Below are 21183 nucleotides of genomic sequence, written 5' to 3'. Positions count from 1 at the left end.
TTTAAGCTCACCGTGTGATATTTCTTAAATTAGGGTCCTCATTCAAGGTGTCATGTTTCTTCCATTAGATACTGTCATGGCAGCAGGGCTGTAATGCATGTGATGTCAATGCGTTCTGGTAGTCTGCTAATGTGGCTGTTCTGCACAGATTGGACGTATTATATGCCCACCATTTATTCACACTGGCTGCAGAAAAAGGCACACGCAGAGCAATTTCTTTTCCCTTCAGCTTAGTGACCGAGAAAGACTTTTTAATATATTAATATTGTTGGAGATCAGGATAAAAGTTAAAAATAGAGGATTTGGTTGATGGTGCTGTGAAAAAAAGCAGCAGGAGTATACCTGTATATTTAGCGCCGGCAAGTCATGATTCTATTTAAATAAGTTTGACTGGCATTTTAGGACAGTTGGGCCTTGGCAGACGTCTGTGGTCTTCTTAGGTCATTCATATTATTGAATGCTAATGTATGCAATAGGAAGGACTAATTCATTTCCATAATTTCCAATGTGTAGAATTGTTTTAAAATGATACCAAATAACTTTACCAGTCGTGTTTCACTGCATTACATTCACATTGGACTGGCTTGAATGTCGCAATGTGAATCTTTAAGTTTTGTCAGAATTCAACGCTTTTGAATGTATGCTGCACAGGTCCCAAATGAGAGGACAGTCAAGTCTCTGAGAAATTTCTGATACAGGGTAGACTTCAATATTATACAATAAGCCCACTAGAAGATAATGTACAAGGAACTGTTATACATCAGTTCACGGGGAAAGATTGAGAGAGAAAGTGGGACTTGTCAGCCACCTGTCAGCTGCTATAATCATTTCAGCAAGTCGCTGTGCGGCCTCTACCACACGCCCTCCGTGTTGAACACATAAGAATAATCATTTAAGTGTCTCCCAATCAGCCCTTTTGCCATCTTCAATTACACCTTTCCACCCTAACGTTTGTATAATTTTCTAATCTAGCCGAGGCGTAGAGCTGTCAAATTTGTCGGAGGAAGCTGCAAAGCACGAGCAGAGACTGACAGATGGATCCAGTCTATGGAGATGCATGGTCCCCGGACCATCCATGTGTCTTGGCACTGCTGAAGGATTATGTTTTGAAACCGACTGAATTTCTAGATCGTTCCGTAGGAAAATCGTTTCTTGTTTTCAAACAAAATGTGAAACTTAATCTATCACCGGGATCACAATTTTTGTTGAGTTAGGTCTGAGAATTGTTTTTAACTAATGTTTGGGTGCGGAATCCAACAGTGACCTCCGTTTTTTTTCTATCAGGTCAAGTTTTTTGGGTATACGATCCCCGTTTTCTTAAAAAACATTAAATAAATGTGTATGTATGTAAATAAAATACTAAGATTGAATAGTTACAAGCTTTGAAAAAAAAACAGCATACAACTAAGTGTAACTTACAACAGTATTGTATAAGGTTAAGATCAAAATGGGGACTAATCCTCTTAATTGCTCCAACTCTAGCTTTCTGTTTTGCAGATACTGACCTTTCAGGAGCTGTACACAACTCTCACCGCACTGTTTCGATTGTGACTGCACAAACAAGTTGCCACGTAGCTGTAGATGAGTCCAATCGTAATAAACTGGCAAGTCTTACTACAGCTAATCCGTGGAATTTTGCTTATCTGGTAAACTGTGGAGAAAAAAACGGACTGCAATTTTGGAATCAGCATGCCAATTTCAGTTTAAATCATCATAAAAATCTATCTCAACAGATTTTTTTTTTCCAAATTGTGTTTTATTGTTTGCCAATGTTATGTAAACATTTCAAAAAGTGATTGGAAAAGAACATATTACATTTAACTGCTTGTAATATTAGTTAAGCATGACAATGAGATGAATAAGTGTCTCATTTGGTAGGTGATTACTACAACGTGATAAACACGGAGGGCATTTTTACAAGACAGCTTTCTGTTTCACCTGGTGAGTTGTTCTGGGGAGATGGATGTGGAGAGACCCTGAGTCGTCACCCATTATACTGTTTTGGATTGAAGTGTCCCACTGACCACCGCTCTTACACAGTAAAAAGCACACAAAAGGACAGTAAATGGGTTCTTCAGCTTTTTTACTTTTTCATTTTATTTTTGGAACTGATGAATGGGGAACATTCATGCTGTAATGCTTCACCGACACATTTTTTGTATAAAGTAATAATTATGCCATTCCCTGGATTAAAGAAACATATCTTAGTCTAAACTTTATTCAGCAGCAGTAGTAGTAGTAGTAGTAGTAGGAAGAAAGCAATCTTTATGTCAGTAACATTTTGCAATATTTCACATCCAATAGATCATTAATCATAATAAAGTAGTTTATTGTCTAAATAACTTCCAGACATTCAATCTTGAGGTGGCATAATGTTACACGGCTCCGGCATAGTGAGGGAAAAGGCGGGATTTTAAAACATTTGTCAAACAGTTAAGCGTTCAAGAAAGACAGTAATATACCGTACAGTATTTGTTCTTTAGCTGTTTTCAACACATCAAATGATGTTGCATGTTTCATATGTTATGGTGCTAAATTGTAATACCATACATTTTAGAACATTAGCCAGAAAATAAAAGCATGTTCTAATATTACTTAAAAATTTGGGTCAGATATTGTCTGATATTAACATCTTCACCTTGGCAATCCAAAAACAACAACAACAAAATGTTTCATTTATTTTTTACAAGTGCTTTGACAAGACAGGGAATGCCTGTAATCATTTTTCTTTTACACTTTGAGGTGAGTATATCCTTGTAAGCATGGAGGGCACCCACTCATTTTGTTTCTCCTTTTCTTTCAGGCTTTGATCATACAGCACGGAACACGTTTGGGTGCAGCTTTACAACACAGATGTGACAAATTAATAAGGTAAACGTCTGTTCTACGCATCAAAACACAAACAGCAACTCTTTGGAATCCATCTGCTCATGGAACTCTTAACCAACTCTCCACTCTGTATTTTCTCTCATTTACAAAAGCTGACAAACACTGAAGTGCGACAGATGTAATTTAGTAATATTCAAATATCTGTCCCATCTGCTCAGAACAAAATTCTCAAGTCGACAAAAATTCACCATCAATGGGCCAGAAAATGTGAAGGGAGTCACTTCCCATGCACAAATAGTAATTTCCCTCTGCATATTTGCCATTGAACTTAAGGAAGACCTCATACTTGATTGTTTTTACCTTTTTAGCTCATTCACTGCCATTGACGAATTTACTTATCTTTTCACAGTCCAGCCATTCAATCCCAGGAATTTATTTATATTTTTTTTCCCCATTTTTTTCAAACATTAGGGTAAAAGAGGGTCTGAAATATCTGGCAGTGAATGACTTAATCATAACAGCTGTGAGATCATTTTTGGACTCTTATGAAAGTGAACAAAAAAATACAAGTGCGATGAATTCCTTCCCGTGCACACATTGGGCACTCATCATCAAAATTAAGATAGAGTACAAAACTTACTATTTTTTGGTTTCATGATAAAGTGGCTTCCTTCTTCTTGCACTTGCATCGCAAGTAATAAGGCCTGCACTGAGTGACATGACTGAACCAAAAAGAAACACAGTCAGTGTCACTGAGCTGCACAATAGGCAACTGACACTCACACACTTCACAAATCTCCGTAATAGAAAAACTTCAACCGCTGGTGTCCTTATTGGGAAATACCATTTTGAGGCCATACATATATTGCGCGGTATTGTTTCGCCTTGAACAACAAACAACATGGCGCGAATGAAGGAAGAAGCGGATTGACTTGGCCGCTGTAGCTATTTTACAGTATAATAACACCAAGAGAGGAAATGGGTGAAAAATAAAGAGGAAAGTGTCTGCAGCTGCACTTGAGGATTATGGCAAAAGAGCCTCTCTACGCTTCGTTATTTCAACAACGGGTACACACTGAATTATAAATATAGACAAGTATTATTGTGAAACCCAATATCGTCGCTGTCCTGTGAAAAACACGTATGTCCAATTTTGGAAAATGTTATAATTTTCATGTTAATGCGATGTCTGTAACGCGCCAAGACCATTCACGTACAAATAAGAAAATTGAAAAAAATGGACATAAGTGTTTTTCACAGGACGGCGACGAATATTCTGCATATACCGTATTCGTATAGCTTGGCGGCTGGCTAGCTCTCACTTAATACAAGGCGATGTAACGTTTTTGACATGAAAGCTAATGAAGTACAAAATGACATCTTTGATTGTCTGTTACATCTGTGACACTGTTCACTGCTTATTCCATTTTTTAATGGCAGCACAACTAGTGGCTTATGGTCTGCCACCGATGAAAAGTAGTTGCAGAGCCCTGCGAACTGTGTGATAGGTCAGGTGGGTTCGGCCGCGGCGCTCCGTGTTTAGCGGGCCTAATGTTACCTTGTTACAACATTGCTAAAAGCTTGCCGTGTTCAACAACTCTGCTTGAGGGCATGTGCAGCTATTCAGATTTTCCCAAGTGGACTTCTGACAGATGCTTACACAAACAGAAATGCAACACCTCAGCATTAGATTCCTCACCATGGCTGCAGGAAGAAGCGAGAACGAAAGAGTCATGGAGTTGTTGTCAGAAGTATGACAGCAAAGGGGTGTAAAGCAATGTGTTCAACATACTGTATATGTCAAGATTGATGTAAGATCGTGTTTCCTACTCAACAAAGTCACCGATGGAATGATTTCTTCAAAACGCTCGTTACGGTGGCTGTGAATGAAGTCATCTGTCAATTCCATTTTTAGAATCATTTTCTTAAGGGAATCAAAACTAAACTAGGTTTTCCTCTCAAAAAAACACACGGGAAAGTAGACACAAATCACCCAAAATAATCTTTATGCTTCAAGACAGCTGTACTAAATCCTTAATTGAAAGTTGGAATGAAATGGACCATGACTGATCTGCTTTACAAGTTTAAGGGTGCAAACAGAAACGGGAAGTAATCCACCCGAGCTGTTCCATGTGTTAAGACACAACGAGACAGTTTTATGCTTTTCCAATAATGTAAAATGACAGTAAAACAGTAAAAGCAATGTTTAGCATTGACATGGCTGAGCATTGTTTTGAACATGAATTTTACATTGCAGCGCAGTCTCGGTGACTCACAGAGCAAGTCGCTCCCATGCTGTTCAGCACAAAGCCTGTCAAGCACTGACTGTGTCTTTAATCCATTTTCTTAAGATGAACTTGAAATTCAGCTCAGTGGCATGATAATACTGGGTTCCAGTTTCAAGAAAAGACAATCAGAATTTTTCAATGTGGCCAAATTTTGTAAGCATACAAAGCTGTCCATCAGCTTGCAGCCGTTGTTATCCTTTTGTAGGGATCCTCGATTGCTCTTTGAGGGTGGAAGAACCAACACACCTACAGTAAGCAAACCCTTAAGTTGTACATTTTGGGTGTAGTTCGTGTGTCTCTGTCCAGGCTGATGAAACTAAAATGAGTCGTCCACAAGGTTCAAGTCCAGCTATGGGCAAAATTAAAATGGCAGCTACTTGCTGGAGAAGTGCTGATTCAATCCAACGTAATTTTCAAAAGAACATCATTGCTTCATTGGTGCGTTTGCAACGTAACAAACTTGTGTATGGATGAGTTTGGCGGAATGGTGAGAAGTGATTGGCCTTGGTAGAGGTCTGATGTCCATCCATCCATCCATTATCTATACTGCTTATCCTCACAAGGGTCGCTGGCGTGCTGGGGCCTATCCCGTCAGTCATCGGGCAGTAGGCGGGGGACACCCTGAATTGGTTGCCAGCCAATCGCAGGGCACACAGAGACAAACCAACAACCCACACTCACAAAGTCCTTAATCAGAGAGGTCTCTAAGGGATTCACATGCCCACATTTGACAAATATTAATGACATCACCTATTATATATTTTGAACAAAGAGGAGTAAGAGAAAAGGAATAGGAGTAAATCGAGGAAGGAGAAGTAGAAGACAAAGAAGAAAAAGGAAAAAGGAGAAGCAAACGATAGGAGGAGGAGCCGAAAAAGGAGGAGGAGGAGAAGAAAAATGAAGGCGAAGAGGAAGAATTGGGAGAAGAAGAGGAAGAAGAGTTAGGAGGAGGATGAGGGAGAACAAGGCAGATGAAAAGAAGAAGGAGCAGGAGGAGAACAAGGGGAAGGAGGAGCAAGACAAAGCAGAAGAAGCAGCAGCAGAAGAAGAAGCAGCGGCAGAAGAAAAAGAAGAGGAAGAAGAAGAAGCAAGAGAAAGATGACCACCCTCTTCGAAAAGTCAAATCTAACCTTAATGCCACCTTTCCTGAACCTTTGTGCAAAACTAAAGAAAACAAATATGCTTCCTTTCAAACATATGAAAAGACGGCACTTTTAAAATGGATTCAAACCCACCTGTCATAGCCGACGTCATCATGCAACAGCGAGTACTGCTGAAGTATGCATGAAACCGCAGTAAACTTTGTCGGTTTCCTGTTGCTTTCATTCCTGCTGCAGTCAAGGATTATGGGTCCTTTCGTGATAGGAGTAACCGAGGCAAAAGGTGGCTCGAAGGATGCGTCGAGGCCCCTTTCCTTGGCATTGTTACAATTCAAACAAACTTTCCATAATGTATTTCAGCGACCGGATTGGCTTTCTGGCACCGATGTTGCTCTCCCAACAATCACAAAGAAGATGGCACTTGCTATCACAGACTGGCGGTAGAAAATCTTGATGCACACATTGAAGGATCCTCAGGAGATCACATTCATCAAATTCCCTTCTTGTTTCCATATACATACTCCAATCCAGTCAGTTTGATACTGATAAGCATGAACATTTTGGTCACTCCAATAGCACTACATTACCAAATATTTCACCTCTAGGGTAACGTAAAACAGTACTTGAATTCCACAACAGAGCACACAAACACACCAGCACGCTCCAAAAATCAGAAACGCTGAAAGAGCACAAGACTGTGCCGAATCACTGACGAGTAGTAATTGTCTCAGCGAAACATTGCTTTATAGCCAGGAAAGCAAAAGCCTGGACCTTCACTGGAGCTGATAATGCTTTGTGTGGTGTTATTTATTTGCAGAGGGTGTGCTGCAACTGGACTAAGAGACCTTTATTGATTCAAATTAATTAATCCACTTAGAGAGGAAGGGGTTTCTGTGGCTCTGGAGCGGCTTAAATAGGAGACACAAATTAAACTGTAAATTTGCCGGCTTTAATGATATTCCCAATTAATTGAATTGAAGGAATGTTTGGGGAGGAAATGTGGCATTTGCATGAAAAAAAAAACATGTCTTAGCAATGGATAACCCAAATAAATGTGAAATTAATTAATTTTTGATACGGTTAAAAGCTCTTTAGTGTGCTTGTAATTACCTTCCATACCGTGAAGTTTAAGTGGCTTTTAAAATGAGGAGCGGATAACGATGCAAATGATTATATAAATTAACATATAGGCAACTAACATTGTACGAAAAACAGGAGTGAGCCTGGGTGAGTACATTGGTGCAATCCCTAAAAACATGAATAAATTATAATGATTAGAGATGCAATTTCCCCCCTAACAGTTTTGTTGTAAGGACCATTTTACAGGAAATAGTTAGCATGGAGCAGAAGATGCTTCACATTGATCATTGATCAATAATATACTTTTAACTCTTTGTGTGGGCTTGTGGATAAATGGCATTTAAAGAACAACAAAAGTTGTAAATTGAAAAAAATCTGCCACAACCAAACATTTCAATGCTTCTATGCTAGTTTCGTTGCTACAGCCAATAGCCTAATTATCGTTGTACATTGTACATTGTACATTCTGAAAGGTTTGTTCCTGCTTCACTTAGCGCTTACACTGGCACTTTTAACATCAGACCAAAGGTTAGCCCAAAGTACGCAACATTTGTGAAAAAGCCATTGCAACAGAGTTTGTTTCAACCGAATCAAACATACAGTATCCTTGAAAGTGCCTTTCGAACCAACTAAAAAGACGAATGTTAATAAATAAAATGAGTGTATTGATGTTTGCCACCGAGATCCTTCAATTCAATACATGAACTTTCTTAATAATGCCCCTCCCCCAAAAATTCTCTACCAAAATCTGGGACACTAATAACTTAAGAAAGTTTAGGCAGCAGCAAAATCCCATACAAACAAATGCAACTTTAACATTGAAAATACCCATGCTTAATCCTTACAAGCAACCTTGGTCTGGCAGTGAAGTCATAGGTGTCCCGTATTGCTCACCTTCCTTATAAGAGTCTAATCAAGAATGACACCCGTGCTACAGCATCCTTGGCTAATCCATACAGTTAAAGCTTAGATTTGTCATTTGGTACCTGCACAGATGATTTTACATGCATCACCACAACTGCTACTATGCATGCCAAAAACAAGAAAGTGAAAAGGGACAGACGGGCTGGCAAAATAAGGATGACATGCAGTAATTATCCCTTTTCATTTACAGAGCGAAGTGACATTGGAGGGTTAAATGCAGCGTTGTTACTGACATATTAATTTCTTGTAAGGTATTGGTTCTCAACTGGTGTGACCCTGCGACCCGCAGTTTCACATTGTGGCCATGTCATTTCCCACTTTTACAGCAATGAAGAACAAAAGGTATTGTTAAAAAACAGCCTTTGGAAGCAAATTAATTACCACATTTTTAAAGAACTATACGTTTAGAAGTACAAAGTGCCTTTTAGAGCGCTTTATTAAAAACCGGGTTTGAACATGACAAATGCATACCCAAAAATGAGCATCTTGGCACTGAGGTCTTCTTTTTAGTTAAGTGTGTATGTCAATAGTTTGTCTTTGGAAATGAAGGCTGCAGACTAACGCAGCCGTAACATTTTTACAGTCTGGATTAATATGCTATAAAAAGACCCTATTGGCATTTTTTTTAAATGCAAGAATTAATAACATTTCTGATGCATGCCTGTCAAAACAGTGTTTCTTTTCTTTCAAACAAAAGCTTAGTCCGGGATGCACATTGAATATATTTCACAGTTTCTGTGGCGTTACATTACTCAAATTTGTATTCAGGTCAGAACAAGCCTCGGTCTAACTAAAGTGATAATTACAGTAAAAAAATTGTATGAAAAGCACTTCTAGGCCAAACACATAAAGCAATCAAATGAAAATAGTAAATATATCATTAAAAGGGCATCCCTTTTTGTTTCACAGAAAAACATTCTGACACCATCTGTAACCTCAAAATGTCAAATGTCGATACCACCGTAAAACCAAGAACCATTTGAATTTTTTTTACCACCTGTCCATGACCTCCCCAAAATGGCTCCGTGACCCACTTTTGGGTCCCGACCCACCAGTTGAGAATCCGTGCAGTACGTTATTGCAGTATTTCTTTGTGTGACGGGGTGTATGAGTGTGTGTGCATGTGTGGGAGACAGCGAGAGACAACTTGAGACAGGTGAAAGAGCCCCAACACATATGCATCAATAAACTTACTTTAAAGGGGGAAAAACATCCTCTCACCCCCATGGTGTGTTTCTCAATCGTGTGTGTGTATTTGAATGTTTTGGAAGTTAATATGCATTTTTGGAAAAAAAAAAAACATACATACACACTTCAACCAGTGTTTATAATCTAATTTTATCTCACTCTTCAAAAAACATTGTCTGTGCTTTATTCTGTGTTCCCAACAGCACACATGCGAACATTGTCGTCACAGTGGCTCACGGTCAGAGAGATGACAGACGCTTACCAAAATTAGTGGAATGAAGTACTGATATTATCTCTGCTTATATTTTGCAAACATGAAAAATCTCAAGTGCAGAATTCCACATTGTCTTGTCAACAAACATCAAACACTTTGTTGGTTGGAACAAGCTACTGCCCAAACCCCTACAGGCACCACATTTCACATCCACTTAATAATCAAAGAAAAACATTGCAATATGCTGCCTCTATTCAACATTTCCTTGATAAATATTTTTAAAAGATTTTTCACAATTGTGTCTTTGTGGAGTTTATAATCTTTTTTTATTGTTCCATGCATGGTTGGTTAAGGAGTATTTTTGCAGCATAATGCATGTACAGTTGTCGTCATTCCTCCAATTTGTCTCCTGTGTGTTATTCTTGAAGATAAGTGTGGGCTGACATTGATTGAGTGTTTTACACTATGTTTATTGATCTGAAGACCTTAAATCACAATCCAACAGCTTGGCTAACCTCCAATTAAACAAGTCGTGCTTACCTTCAGCGGCTTTCCATAACAACGGGTGACAGTTTCTATGTCTAATTAATTAGCACGCTGACAATGTTACTAGTTTCACTTGCAGATTACAATACCAGACTTTTCGATTTTCAATGTTTATCTCAGCCCAATGTTTACTTGTCAAGCAAATGTGACCAAACTTTTGGAATATCCAAGTCTTTTAAAGAGGACCAAACATGTCTAAAATGTCTACCTGGTGACATCATGACATCAGGTTTTTGAAGATGGGGCGGGGCCAGTAGGTTTTGGTTGCAAAACTTAAAGCATTAATTATGGAGATTAATTTACATTTCATAACGCACTAAATTTTTTTTTAACTCAGTTAACTCAGTTTCATTTACTTCCTGTAGCACTGACCTCTGCTTATTGTGCAGCCAAACTTAGAGGAGAGTCACTGTCGCAAAGACTGACTTTTACGTAGTTTTACTTTAAAAAGTTAATTGACGGCTCATTGGAGAAACCCAAAATAATTTGCACACTTTGCACAGCCATATTCAAATACCATATTAGATGTACGTCTTTGGTGTGTCGTTCAACTGTTGTATTTTACAAAAAAAAGAATCGTATTCAAGGATCAAAGAAAGCTATTCGAACAGTCTTTGAATTGAAATATACTTTTATGTTTTTCCCACATTAATTCCAATATTTACTCAAGTAAAAAATTGTAGTTGAAAAATACGATTAATTAATTAGTAATCGCGATCAATTGAAGAAAATTTTGCAATTAATTAGTTTGAAAAAAAATTAAATCGCTTGACAGCACTAATATTATCCATCCATCCATTATCTATACCGCTTATCTTCACAAGGGTCGCGGGGCGTGCTGGAGCCTATCCCAGCTGGCCTTGGGCAGTAGGCGGGGGACACCCTGAATTGGTTGCCAGCCAATATATATATATATATATATATATATATATATATATATATATATATATATATATATATATATATATATATATATATGGATATATATATGGATATGGTGATAGTGTATACCTGGACGTCCCTGTTCGTTTTGCTCCAAGTGTATTGTCATCAATATTGCTGAATCAATGCTGGTTCACGTTATGTCCTCACAGCTGATGCGAAGGCCTTCCCTCCTCCCTAAGAGGACCCTATGCTAATGGTCCCTAGGCTAATGAAATGCAACCATTTCTCTGCTCCCGAGTGAGTAGAATAGGATTCTTCTGATTGAAAACTTCCTGGAGCTGTCTTGCTTGGTTTGTGAAACGTTGTAATTACCGCTGGGGGTCTCCTCCTGCTCCGTTTGCAGGAGGCCAGGCAGCATTTGCTGGCGCTCTAGGGTTCTCTCTCAGTTCAACACACTTAGGCCTGTCTAATTAGAGTATGTGCCACGTTTCCGATCCGCTGTCTCCGCAGCTGGGGACAACCTCCACATCAAGCTATGGTGCAGACGCTCGTCAAGTGGCGCACAGAGAGCAACAACAGGCGACACTCTCGCTGCGATGTGAACATAAGCTTCCTTCCCTCTCCATCTCGCTCTCATTCATCCCCTCCCCAGCCCTCGCCCACCTCCTCAGCCTTATTTTCTCCACCCTTCTTTTTCCTTGGCTTTGTTCTCCCCGTTCTCCTCAGCAAGCTCAGGCACGGCGGCTACAAAGAGCCCCACATAGGAAGATGAGAGAGAGAGCGAGCACAGAGTGAAGTGGGTTCACATGCTGCACAGCTTGTGTGTGTGTGTGTGTGTGTGTGTGTATCCGCTTGCGTTTGTGTGAAAGCCTTGTGAGAGTGCGAGGCGGCAGGAGATCGCCAGGGTAGTGAAAGTCGGTAGTACACCTAGAGGCAATGAAAAAGAACAGAGGGAACACTTGCCCCCCCATCAAGAACAGTTGTTCAAACCCCCCAAGGCGAGGTGATGCAGGGATGGTGGGGGGAGCAACGCAGGGCAGAAAGGTGGCAGGCAAAAGCTACAATCGTCTGCGTTCTCTTCCACCTGATCACCTTTACCGTCTTTTCAAAGTCTCCTCCACCCATTTCAAATACCCAGCGGGTCCGCACAGACTGCTGCTTTGGAATTTTTGTTTTTTTTCCTCACTATCTTTGTTTAAGATAAAGTTGAGAAAAAAAGTGGCATTACTGTAAATCCACAAGCTACCAGCACATATACCTGCACAGATAAACATGAATGGACATGACTTAAAGATAGTCAACCCAAACATTTTTTTCCAAGAATATATTCTATGCAAGCCCACTAGTTGAAACAAGGCATTCTCATAAATGTTGCGTTTGTGGAATAAGAGTTAATCCACCTGTTTTTAGCCATCTCCAGGGGTGGCCATTTTGTCACTTCTGTCGACTGAAAACGACATCACAACTGCCCAGGGCTCAGGTAACGACCAATCACAGCTCACCTGTCTTCTGAAGCTGAGCCGTGATTGGTCGTTATCTGAGCCCTGAGCAGTTGTGACGTCGTTTTCAGTCGACAGAAGTGACAAAATGGCTGCCTCCTGAGATTGCTAAAAAGGAGTGGATTTTGCTGCTTAATTAATTCATATACCACAAACACAATATTGATCAGAATGCCGTGTTTCAACCAGCTGGTAACATATTCTTGAAAAAATGTGTTTAAGTTTATTTCCCTCTTTAAGTTCTTTTCACACTGCAGCTAGGAGTGTGCAGTGCTCTGTTGCCCAACCCATTCGTGATGGTTTGATTTTAGCGTAACAGCAGTGAGAGATTTGAGTGGAGTTGTACAGTAATGTACATTGACAAAATGGAAAAAATAATAATAAAGGCAGTTTCTCAGTGTCCCGAACTTTGGGACATAAGACAAATGGCATGCTGCGACGTGGTAAAGAATGCACAATGATGGACGATGGATGATCACCACGCTAATCATGCAAGATTTGTTGCAAGTGATAGAAATGCGTGATTTGAGCATATTCAACAAGAGTAATGTTAATTTAAAATGTAATAAAGCCTAGCCACACATGCTTCACTTGTATCATGTCCATTGTTGCTCCTCATTTGAAGTTAAGCCATGGATTTCCACAGCAACTACAATCCATCCAGGAAGAAAAGGCACCATGCTACTACCCGTTCGGTAGCTTCGCAACCAGTGCCAAATATGGACATGCTTGGATCGGGTCGCTGTCGTCCTTTTCCTGTCCTCAGCCCTGCCCTGCGGTGAACACCATTAAAAACGAGTGCAGTGTGAAAAGGGCTTAGGGGACCAATTATAAAATACAATACAATACAATTTTATTTATATAGCACATTTCATAACAGCTAGAGCTGTAACAAAGCACTTTACAAACAATACAACAAGACTATGTCTGGCTAATGACGATTTTTTTTGTTAGCTTGTTTTACACAACAGTCTTTTCGGACCCCAAATGCAAACATTAAAAAACAGTGTGTGCAACATAATTTACAGTCTTGTTTTACATTTTGTCCAATGAAAAGCATACTCGATATTCTACATAGTGTAGTGATACGCTCGCCTAACTTGTGCGCAGGCAGAGTGGGTTCACTTCCTGTTCAGTGGCATGAATGGTTGTTGGTCTTTTTTATATGTGCCCTGCAACTGACTGGTGACCATTTCAGGGTGTAGTCCGCCTTTTGCCCAAAATCAGATGGATTAGGCCCTAGCACCCACGGCTTAGAACAGGATAAGTGGTTATAAAATGGATAGAGGGACATTGAACAGTGCACAATTTTTGTTTTTATTGAAAAAACAACAACAAAAAATGCTTTCTTTTTCAGTGAAGAAAAAGTTCACGATAGACATGACATGCCATGTACTGTAAATTGATGGCCAGTTATTTATGTTACAGTGTGTACATCTTTTTAAAGACATTTTACCTTCCAAGACACTTAGAAATTATATTTTGTGGGGTCTTTGTCTTGTAATTGTGCAACGTCCACTTGAGAAGATTGGATCACTCCACTATTGTATGATCCATTGGCTGATTATGCCCCGGCTATTTAATTACTGTACGTGCTATACCCTCTGACACTCACTGAAAGGTGGGTGAGGTTTGGGAACGTACGTCTTGTGAAACCGGAGAATTATGCCATTTGTTAGATCCATGTGGACGTAAATCTCAAAATCACATTGTGACAACTGTCCTCCACAAGTGTGAGGGAAACCATGTGGCCATGACATAATTTATTGACTTTTATAGGGCAGACATTACACAAGTAGTGGTAAGATTTATGGTAAGGATCCAGGAAATGAACGTCACTCAATCTAATGTTCGAAGAAATAATCAGGTTGGTGTGTTTGGAATGTGCGTGTGTGCGTGTGTATGCATGCGTGCCAAAGGGTGAAGCACAGAAAAAGTGAGTAAGTTGAGTCACATACTATAAAGATGAGAGGAGTATACTGTACTTTGGTGACAGAAACATAAACACACACACACAAAAAGAAACTTATGCTGTAATTAGCTAAATAATAATAATAACAATAATAATAATAATAATAATAATAATAATAATAATAATAATAATAACAACAACAATGGAGAAAAACAATCCATGTCTGCATTTGAGAGTATATTATGCCTGTTCTACACTAAAATCAATGCAAGTCACATTGCAAGATGTGATCATTTGTTTACAATTTCACTTCAATTATTTGAACCCTTTGGATTTTGCATAAATTGGCCATAAAATGTGATCTTACCGGACTATGACTCTCTGAAGTCATTAGCCAAAGGGGTCACATACTTGTCCCACCCTAGACGCTTACGCATGGGTGTTTAAACTACGGCCCGGGGGCCATTTGCGACCAACTGTACATTTTTTGTGCCCTTGGCATATGCGGAAATTCCCAAATGAGACAACCCATAGTGTTGGCCTGATTTTTTGACATAGGCTGATAAGTAGGGGAAGAGAAGAAGAAATTCCTTCTCATCTCTCACTTCCTTGTTTTTTGCCAATAACACATCTCTCAAGTACCGGTAGTAACACCATTTCTTTTCATGGTGCCACAGTGAAAAAAGATAATTCAGCTACAGCATCCGACAGCATGAACTGTTTGTTCCACGTTGTGCTTCATGTCAAGGTCAGCTTAGTACAAAATGCTCTTGTTTTGCTTCTGAATGTAAAGCTGAAGTGATTCTGCTGCTGCTCAGTGCAAGAGTGGTTATGTTAGAATGCAAATACAGGGCTGCTGGCCATCCCTCCCAAAATTTGAAAAATCATTCACTTTTGTCTTTCATCATATATTTTTCTTCATAAATATAATGTAAGTAAACAAAATACATACAATTGTCGTGTATACCTGATTATATTCTTACTTAAACTGACAGATTGTTTTCAAGGTGAAGAATGGCAAAGTTCTGAAAATGAGAAATCGAGATTTCCAACAGACAAAAAAAGAAGTTCCTGCACCTGGAGAGGTGTGGGAAGTGACTGACAATACCAAAGAACAGTACCATTCTCAGTTCTGCTCTGCATTTGGTCTCATGTCTGCCTCCCTTTGTCTCATGTGCTTGAGAACACACACCTGCAATATCGAACCACACGCTACGCCACAGACATCTGCGGTGTTTCACAGCTTTTTGCATGAGGACAAGGGATGCCAGCTAACAGCACTGTGATTAACAACTTTTGGAGCCTCTTACCAGAGAGATTCACTAAGCCTATACACATGTACCAGTGTTTGTGTCTAAAAACGAGCAAAGCATTTCCTGGGCTCCAGTAAGAGTACATTAAGCCAAATCACAGTCCACAGGGAGGCAGCATGGCTCAGTGGTAAAGTGGTCATTTCCCAACCAGGAGATTGTTGGTTCGATCCCTGGCCAATCATTCATTGTTGAAAATGTCCCCACTGTGGGATCAATAAAGGCCTTCTTATTCTTATTCTTACTGTACAAAGTAACCTAGATCACCGTGGCATTGAATCAGTGATAGTTAACATTTGTACGTGTGGGGCGGCCATTTCGTCACTTCTGTCGACTGAAGATGACATCGGAGTTGCTCTGGCCTCAAATAATTACCAATCATGGCTCAGCTTCAAAGAACAGGTGAGCCGTGATTGGTCGTTATCTGAGCTCTGAGCAACTTCGATGTCATCTTCAGTCGGCCCCCGAGCTAACTAAAATGGGTGAATTTCTCAAATTCCACGAACACAATATTAATCAGAATGCCGTATTTAGACTAGTGGGCCTGCATAGAACATATTATGGATTCTTCGGTCCTTGCCTTCGTGCACATCCGATAACTTTTCATCCTTCACTGCTAACTTCAATACTTTGCTCATTTTTGTGACAGTAACATTTGAATAAATAACAACTGACCTTTGATGTAGGCCAAATTAATGGTTTAGAAGACTGTAAGTTGGAATGATATGAAAAGTTAAAAGCCCCAATGCTGTGTCTGTGTACTGTTTGTGTCTCATAGAATGACTCTTGACCAATCAAATTACTTGATGAATTAACCGTTGTATAATAAGCAATTAGAAACTTCTTCTGCTCAGGCTCCCTATAATATACACTCCAAATTTCCGGACATTTCTACATGTATTGCAGTCTTTGAGTCACTAAGCATGAAACCCATAAATGTCCCTCACACTTTCACCAGAAGCCTATAATTTGTTTAACCCTGGCAAGAGAGCAGCTCTTACGCCTTTTTTCCCTATGGATGGAGTTGTCATCAGTCTCGTCCTCACCCTTGTTTTAACATATCTCCAGGGAGCGCTTCTACTTGAGCAGGCATTTAAATTTACTCTTTTAAACTGTTTCCCCCCTTTTTAACTTGCTTCTTGGCATGTTGACCTGTCAAGAGGGAGCCCGACAATGCCTTTTAGCCGGAACGGAACTGTTGTTGGAACTATGTTCAAACCGCCTCTTCTGGTTTCAGCCTCTGGGGAGCACGTAATGCTCCAGAGAAATAGTCTTTTATCGATACAAAAAGCCAATAATATACATTATGATAATGCATGCCACTAATACTATGAATTGAAATGGCATTTTTTTCAACCTTCACTTTTGAAAGAAAATCTGAAAAAAAGCAGAAAAAACTATGACACAAGTTTATTATGGTTTTGGATTTTTCATTACACACTGAAAAAAATTGCCGAATTTACTTATTTTAAATCAAATCATCAGATCAGGTGTTTTTATTTTGTGCAATCACTTGATGAAATAAAATTGTGTAAATTTAACCAACATTTTTTAACTTTATCGTGACTTTTGTTCTTTTTTTTAATTCACACACAGCTAGTTTGGGTGAGTTGGGAGGTTGATTCAGCACGGCAATGTTCTTCTTTGCCAGGAACTGCCGCATTTCTTTGGTCTTTGTGATGATGGACTCTTCCACTGAAAAGCTCTGGCGTTTGGTCCTCACACTAGAAGCTCCAAGATTCATCACTGGTGATGACTCTCCCTAATAAATCAGGTGTCTCATTACTTGACGAACCGACACAGAGGATTATGGATGTAAAAGCATGTGCTGAGCTGAACTCACAGTTCTAAACTCCAAAGTGATTATAGTGAAACTTGTAGTTTGACATTTTGTGAAACCAGTCCTGTGACCTTTTTGGCACACCTCATATAGCTTTGTTTTCAGTAGTTCCAATTTCTTACACAGTTTTGCCCGTGTATTCATCTCACACCCACAAGCATACAACATAAATAAGCGACATATTGTCCATGCTCTTAGAGAAGTAAAATTAACCTCCTGAATGAAGCCAGAGTTTTGGGGTTTGTGAGGCACCGCGTCGAGAAACAGACAAAGAAGCAGCCATGTGGCCTCCTATCTCAAGAAGTGATACAACTGAGAAAGCAAGAGGCCGTGGGAGGCGAGCGGGGGCGCTGGGGTGAAGGAGAGCCCATCTGAACTCATTAAAAAAAAAAAAAAAATAAATCACAACTTCTTTTCTAAAGTCAGCATTTCAAATCGGAGCGTGTCCCCTCTCATTTAATGCATCATTTTGCGACGTGATAAATTTATGAATTAGACATACATCCTTTTTCCTTTAAAGATACTCTGCCTCATGAGGGAGGGAGCAGTGTGGAGGATTTAAGAGCGTTTTGCCGTGTCAAACATTAAAACCCACGGGGAGAGCATCAGCACAATTAGACTGGGGTGAAGAGAAGAGAGAGAGAGAAAAAAAAATCCAGACAAAATCAGGATCTTAAGAGCAGCAGCGGCGTTATTCGTCAGTACAGTAACGTGGTTATCTGTCGCGGGTGATCCTTTTAAACGCTTCCTTTGCAGGGATAAAAGCAGAGCAGAGGAAATAAACTTAGTTCTGCCTCCAATCTGTAAATCCTTGGTGGTCATGGAAGATGATCCCAATTTGCTTCTAAGCACCACTGTCAGATCTTACAATAATAAATAATTTAAGACTTTAAGCAGCAATTATGCTCCATAAATGTAGAAAGCCTGTAGACCAGTGCTTGCTGTAGCCAGATGATGGTGAGGTTCCTCAACAAATACACTAATCACTACTTATGTCATAGCCAATAAAGCAGGTAGAATGCCTGATGAGAAGTATTTCATTTTTCATCAGGTGGGTTTGCCAGAAGCTACGAAAGATCTGTGCTTGGCCTAAGCTCAGACTCTAAATTTGGGTGGGTGTTACTTTTAAGCCTGTCACAAACAATTTGATAGGCTGAGTCATGCCACATGGGAGGAGTCTGGTTTGTGTTTCTGTGCATACATTGACTATCATTAGCACAGAAAAAGAGGCACGGGTTAAAATAATAGTACTGTAAAGTCTTAAATTACACACACACACACACAAATGAGAAAAATGTACACATAATTTGATAATATATTTGGGCCTACTGAGGACCTTGCGCTCTACAGTATGCGTCATATTTCTTCATGGCATGCAGTACAGCTAAGATGCTCCTCAGTTTCAAATGTCATTGTTTTAGTTCTTTACATCCACTTATATTTCCATACTTACATTAGATTACATTTTCTGGCATACTGGCCTAAACCATATCAGTAAATTGAAAATAAATATGTCACCAAAATTTGACACACCACCAAGTTGTTAAAAATTCTGCCGAATATTAATGATGGAAAAAAAAGTCACCAAGTATTTAAAATGAGGATTCGAAATCGTTAAGATTCAAGCTATTCTCTCCGCGCTTGAAAACTATGGCCATCTCCACTGTGTGCTGAAACCACACGGCGCTCTAAAGTGGCCAATCTTAAGCACTGGTGTCAAAATCCGCTCCTCGAAGGTGTTTGTTTTAAATATTTCTCTCTTCCAACACGCCTGATTCAAATTATTAGCTAATCAGAAAGCTCTGCAAGAACGATCCTGACCAATTGAATGAGGTGTGTTGGAGGGGGGAAACATCTAAAGCATGCATTAGAGAGGCACTCGAGGACTGAAGTTTGACACCTGGATATGAACTCATTAATTGCCAGACATTTTCAGACCCTCTTTTACCCTAACGTTTAAAAAAAACTACAAAACATATAAATAAATTCCTGTGGTTGAATGACTGGACCGTGAAAAGACATATAAAAACATTTTTGGCAGTGAATGAGTGTAAAAAGGGATTTAGACATAGCTACATAGCTAGCTAGCTAACTGTACGCTGCAATTGAGCCAGATAACTTCTAAAAAAAAATCTGGGAAACTAAAATGTTGAAAAACAGTTTAAAGCGACCAAATGGGCATTACTAGACTAAGCACATATTTTCAGCAATTCTGTTCAAACGTGTAAAATGTATTTAGAAACAAATCTAAACATTTACTTTACATGGCTTTTAACACTGAGGTGTAGAAAGTGAAAACTGTTAGACACATTTTCCAAACAAGACGACAAACAAAAGTTATGTGAGAACCAGTTGTCCAACTCAAATCACTCAGGACAAGAAATATGCTGCCTGCTCACCTCCCAAAATATTCACCAGATTGATTGAGTTGGCCAATACCAGTAGATTGACTAAGGCACAACAAAAGCGAAAATTCCCATTCATTTATCATTTAAGGCAACAATATCTTGCTGAAATTGCAATTGTAATTGTCTAAGGACCTCAAGCATGAAGGTGGAAGACCCATAGCAGCAGTACAACTAACGTTTAAAGATCCAGATTTATTGGAGATAGGGAATATTTACTTTTAGATCAAGATTGCAATCAGTCAAACACAGAATGTGAGCCCAGGTGAGCAGAGATGGGCTGTCTGGTTTCAGAAGGCAGAAAATGGTTTGGAATCATCTCTCTGTGGTGAAATGTGCTCACTCACGCGCTCTCTGTAGAGCCATGTTTGTCTTTTGTTTCTGCCGAATTGATCCACTTGCCCGCAGCTTTCACATCTGCTCAGGTGGGACACTCCATGTTGAAAAATAATTACGCACTTTAGCAATAAACGATGAGAAAATGACTTTCATTCACTTGCTTATTTTAGTCAATGTAATCCACCTTAGTTTAATGTTTGAATACAAGTTGATTGGAAGCAACCTTTCACATAAATGAGTGCAAACACAGCATGTTTATTACTGACCCGCTGCTTTCAACGCTCGGATGTGTGCTGTGAGATCTGTTAAACAGCCCGTGCATTACTCTTTTCAGGACAGGGTAAAGACCAAACAGGGGGAAAAAGCAAAATAGCTCAGCAAGATTGCAGAATTTTGAAGTTATTATTATTTTAGTTGACTTGTCAATATTCCGGTTGGCTGGACAGAGCTCCAATCAAAGACGCATTATGTATTTGAGCATGCCGGCAAGAAAAATGTTCTACATTGGGAACAACAGATTCACGTCGATGGTCCAATTTCATCATTTAGTATCAAGGTTTTAAAAAAATGGAGATGGGTGCAAAAAGTGCTTTGGATTTTTGGAACTAAACAGCCAGGGAAGCCACCTATTCAGATAAAAATCGCAAAGTTTAATGAAGACATTTGTTTATGAATTCAGGCTTTAATTCACCTCATTTCACAAGGTGATCACGTCAACACTTGTGCCACACATTTTCTATGCTTTATCATATCCAGCTGTCTCTCAAATGTTTAGCAATAACAATCACAACTAGAGAATGTGAAGGCGAATATGCTGAATAAAA

At 39.4% G+C, this 21183-nt stretch overlaps 2 long non-coding RNA genes across 2 annotated transcripts in view; one reads left to right on the top strand and one right to left on the bottom strand.

Annotated features, from left to right (window-relative positions):
- LOC147147326 (uncharacterized) overlaps positions 1–21183 on the bottom strand; it is a 128795-nt gene that overhangs the window by 14617 nt on the left and 92995 nt on the right. The gene's annotated exons all lie outside the window — the stretch shown is intronic.
- Positions 1–21183, top strand: part of LOC147147327 (uncharacterized) — a 30582-nt gene that overhangs the window by 1785 nt on the left and 7614 nt on the right. Inside the window, exon 2 of the long non-coding RNA XR_015086894.1 lies at positions 2804–2871. This is a non-coding gene — a long non-coding RNA (uncharacterized LOC147147327). The remainder of the gene's footprint in view (positions 1–2803; positions 2872–21183) is intronic.

This window comes from Filicampus tigris, chromosome 5 (genome assembly GCF_054856515.1).
Source record: "Filicampus tigris isolate MCC_2025a chromosome 5, RoL_Ftig_1.0, whole genome shotgun sequence".
Taxonomy (NCBI): domain Eukaryota; kingdom Metazoa; phylum Chordata; class Actinopteri; order Syngnathiformes; family Syngnathidae; genus Filicampus; species Filicampus tigris.
This window is presented reverse-complemented; position numbering and strand designations above follow the sequence as displayed.